Source organism: Jatropha curcas, chromosome 10, assembly GCF_041381405.1.
Source record: "Jatropha curcas cultivar XTBG-Jc1 chromosome 10, XTBG_Jcur_1.0, whole genome shotgun sequence".
Classification (NCBI taxonomy): domain Eukaryota; kingdom Viridiplantae; phylum Streptophyta; class Magnoliopsida; order Malpighiales; family Euphorbiaceae; genus Jatropha; species Jatropha curcas.
This window is the reverse complement of record NC_143160.1, coordinates 11,833,767-11,838,957: the sequence shown is the minus strand read 5'-3', so window position 1 is coordinate 11,838,957 and position 5,191 is coordinate 11,833,767.

Genomic DNA, 5,191 nt, shown 5'->3' with positions numbered 1-5,191 from the left:
GGACTTGAAAAAAGAGGTTTTCCCTTTAATGAGGGCTTGAAAGAGATTTTGCCTCTTAGAGGACTTGAAAAGGTGTTTTGCCTCTTAATGAGGGCTTGAAAAGAGATTTTGCCTCTTAGAGGACTTGAAAAGATGTTTTGCCTCTTAATGAGGGCTTGAAAAGAGATTGTTTTATTTTTTTTTTTCTTTGAGAACCAAGGGTCCACCTAAAGTCGAAATGATCAAATGGCTTGGTTTTGGATGAAAAATGGTTGGTTATTGGTTAGGGTTTCACCCTAGGTTTTGTGAATACTCAAATTTTGAGGCTCAAAAAAGCCTGTTGGTTGACTTTGCTACAGTAAATTTGACTGTGCTACAATGAATTGCTACAGCAAATTTGACTCACAAGGCTCAAAGAGCCAATTTTCCCGGACTGCAAACAGTCCGGCCGGACCGGAGGCCATTTCGGAAGTTCACCGGAAATATGTCAATATGGTACTTTGAAACGTCCGGAATTTTACGAGGATCGCGGAACAGGTCCCGGAATATTTTTCGGAAGTCTGAAACTCCCAAAAGGCTCCCGAAGCGAGGCACGGTGGCCACACACGGCCACGGCGGAGACAGCCACGCAACAAGAGCGGGCGGGGAATGGAGAAGGGCGGGCGAGGCCTCTCGACCGCAGACGGGAGAGGAAGAAAGAGCGAGAGCGAGGGAGAGGATATAGAGAGAGGGCGAGGTCTATCGCGAGACGCGGGCGAGGCTGTCGCCCAACGACAGGGCGGTAGGTAGTGGCCTGGCTGGGGCAGCTACCGCCCAGATTTTTGAGCGGTGGCTACCGCCATGCCAGGCGGCAGCTACCGCCCGGGACCCGAAAATGGCCTATAAATAGGCCATTTTCAGGCTGTTTTTGGCATCTCTGTCTATATGACGGACAAAACCTTCTCCCTCTCACGCTCCTTGCGTTTCTTTACCGCTTTTTGCATTAATTTAATTTTATTGCATTATATTGTGTTATTTGACCACTAAATAAAATAAAATTAAAAATTAATTAATATACCTAAACGAGGAGCTAAATCTGGAGTTAAGAAGTGGCCGACGATTAAATCAGGTACGTAATTAAAATTCTGCCTATTTAATTTTAGCACTTCATGCATGCTTTTTTTTCTACTCTTAATCATTCTATAACTGCATAAAAATGCATACACGTCAACTAAAGTCTTGCTTAATCATAAATCAAACCTTTTACGGCCAAAAGTCGTAAAAGCGAACCATTTTGGCGAAACGCCTTAAAATCAACACTTTCGACTAAAAGTCATAAAATCAAACCATTTTGGCGAAAAGCCTTAAGACCAACACATTTCGGCCGAAGGCCTCAAAATCAACCATTTTGGCGACAATCGCCTAAATCCACATTTTGGCAAAATGCCTTAAAATCAACCATTTTAGCGACAAATCGCTTAAAATCGACATTTTTGGCAAAATGCCTCAAATCAATCATTTTCGGTTTAAAACCGTAAAATCAACCATTTTAGCGACAAATCGCTTAAAATCGACATTTTTGGCAAAATGCCTCAAAATCAATCATTTCGGTTGAAAACCGTAAAATCAACCATTTTAGCGACAAATCGCTTAAAATCGACATTTTTGGCAAAATGCCTAAATCAATCAATTTTCGGCAAAATGCCTAAACAACATGCACAAAGCATACACAAAATCATGCACAAAGCCACACTCATGCATAAAGCATACCCATTCAAAGCCCTTCAAAGAAGGCCTATCGAACTACGTTGACTTTGATCTTCCATTCAAACGGAAGTACGTAGGCACGTTCGGGATTTCACCCCGGGTGGCAAGTCGAAATCATCGAAATCATGAAATCATCAAATCATCAAAATCACTCAAACATTTCATTAATCCATCATTCACCTTGCAAACATTCATCATCGGTTAGTTTATCAGCATGACATAGTCTCGGGATCCATCTCGGGTTTGCATACCATGCCTTAACATTGGGATAATTAATCTAGTAACTAGGTTAATTAAAATGGAGTCATTCAGGGTTTTTTCCTAGTTTACCCTAAAATAATTAAACAAGGTGGCGACTCACACACTCACGTGCATTTCTTTCTTTGTCATATGCATCACATGCCTATGTGCTTTTGGGGAAGGGGTTCACAGTTTGGCGACTCTGCTGGGGATTATGTAATCATTTTGCATAAAAGTGGACTACAATTGTTGTGAAAAACTAACCGGCCTTTCTTTAAGGTATTATTTTATTATGCTTTGTTTTGCAGGGTACCCTAATACGAATCAAGTGTTCTTTCCTTAAGAATACTTGATAAATCCGGACTTAATGGAAAAATGTGATTAAGACATTAAAACTTGTTGATTTATTTGCACGATTGAGAATTCTTTTCTCCATTGCATAAAAAATGAACTTCAATGAATTTCCTTCTCTTTCTGTTCAAACTTCTGAGTCTGGATAGCAAGTAGCGCTGATCGGCAGGTCTCTTTGATTATGTCGACGGACAGCCAAAGCGTCCTCCCTGTTACCGCAAACCATCCCTAATCCTTTTGGGGGTGGCACATGAGTATGCGTACCGTTGGACCCACGCGAAACTCTTTGTTTCACATGTGGTTAGGTATATCCATACTCAAGGTTCAAGGGTCCCTTAATAAGCCGATTCTCTATTTGTGTCATAGCCTATAGAACCTATCCTTTAGGACTATATGCACCCAATGGTACGAATCATCTCATAAAATAAATTATGACGTGTTGTTGTGCGCATTCATGACATACCCGTAGCATTAAAAAAAAAAAAGAGAGAGAAGAGAGTGGATGGACACAAAAATATCCTTCTGTTTGTCAGTCATGCACAGTTGGACAAAGAGTCAGTCTATCTCATATCAGTTACTCTGACACACAATACCGCCCACTATACCCTAATGCCATTACCCTTACGCTTACAGGTACCCCCTGTTCAAGTGTCAGCTACACCTATAGTGCTATCACCGACCTCACCAACTTCAACTGCACCAATGGCATCACTAGCTGACATCCAAACTCTCATGGAACAAATGGAAGCCAGAATACAAGCTAGATGAATGAGGCATTGGCTGCCCAAAGAGCCTCCCTATTAGCTGAACTTAGTAGTGGTAATGGAAATGGGGCTTCGGTTGGGGGAAACGGTCATGCTACCTCCAGTCAAGGACCCGGTGCTGCATCTGCATCCTCAAATCCTGTCCCTAACTTGGATGACGTGCCTTCCAAACTACTTCTGAATTGGAAGCTCAGAAAATGAGAAAAAAACTTGAATTGTTGGAAAGGTCTGTTACCGCCCTTAAAACACACAAAGAAGTGGTGGACATGGACTCCTTGTCTCTGTTCCCCGAAGCAAGGCTACCAACCAAGTTCAAAATGCCAAACATGGACAAATTTGATGGAACTACTTGTCCTAAAACTCATTTGAAAATGTATGTGGGTGCCCTTAACCCATTTGGATTGAGCAGCGAGCTCCTTGCTCAGTTGTTCCAACAATCTCTCACCGGTGCTGCATTAAGATGGTTTGTCAGTCTAGACCGATCTAAGATGAAGACTTGGGAGGACATCTGTAATGCGTTCAAACTCACAGTATCATTACAATATGGAAGTGGATGTAACCCGAAGAGAGCTAGAAACCACTAAACAAAGGAACAATGAACCTTTCTCCTCGTTTCCTTACGAGGTGGAGAGCCAAGGCCGCCCAAATGATTAACCGACCCTTCTGAGCAAGAACAGGTGGACATAATAATAAAGAACCTACAGCCTGTCTACAACACCCAACTACAAAACTCAATACCTACCATCGTTCCAGTCGCTCATTGCCACTGCTACGAAGGTAGAAGATTTACTTCAAATGGGACAATTGAAAGAAGACCCGGGGACCTCGAGATACAAAAACCTAGCAGCCCGGAAAGGTCCACGAAGTGGCAAGCATCACCCCCACAAATCCTTTACGTGTGGGAAATATGGGAAACATGCGAAATGGCAGTCAGTCAAGAAGAACATACACTGATCTCGGGATGCCAGTCCTTTTGGTATTTCGAGAAGCTGTCAAAGCAAACTACATCAAACCTTTGGAGGCAAGGCCACCACCCAACCCCTTACCAAGGAATTTCAAAGCCAATGAATACTGTGAGTACCACCAAGCACATGGGCATAAGACTGAAGCATGTTGGACGCTTAAGAACCGCATCCAAGACTTGGTAGACAACGGTTCAATTATTCCGAGAAGCAAACCCAACATTAACACTAATCCCTTGCCAAACCATGGGGTAAATGCTATTGTTTCTGACCAGGAATTGATAGATCCTTTCGACCTATTCCTAGGATGAATGAAATCTGTTGTCCTAGATCTGAATGACCTGACTGAGGAACTCGATGCTATAACCAGGAGCGGGAGACAATATGAACCATTAGTCTTGGACAAAGTCTCACATAACCCTTACCAAAGGACTGATGAACCAAAGGAGATCCAGTGCTCTCACAGTTGAAAAAGACACAAGCTAGGGTTCGATTTGGGAACTTCTAGCATCCTCCTTTTCCTCATCGCCAAGCTCTTTACAAGGCTTTGAGTCAACTTCAAACATCGGTGGAAGTCAGCCCTGAAGTATGGTATCCACACTCACCCAATCATCAAAGGTGCAAAGCATCGGATTTTCTGAGGATGACTTACCCAAGGAGGGAGACAGTCACAACGATGCCCTTTACATCACTGTTCAGACCAGAGATAAACTGTGCCCATGGTCTCATTGATAATGGGTCAGCACTGAACGTTTGCCCACTAAAGGTGGCAAGCTGCCTGGGATTGGAAGAAACAGATTTTATTCCGTCCGACCAGATAGCTGAAAGCATATGACAGCACCCGGAGAGAGTATTGGGGGTTGTTACACTAAATTAGTGATTGGGCCAGCCATAATGGAGGTACCGTTCCAAGTCATTGATGTGCCCACCAGTTTCAACCTGCTATTAGGGCGGCCATGGATACATCACACCCAAAGCAGTACCTTCCTCTTTGCACCAAAAGGTCAAATTCCCCTACGAAGGTAAGATTATAACGGTTCAAGGAGATGATTACAGTCAGCTCAAGAAAACCAAGGGCCAGCCTCTCTTTGAGGTCAACCCCGAAAATGCCAATTTTCCCCTCTCGGGATTTGAATATGACACTGTGCA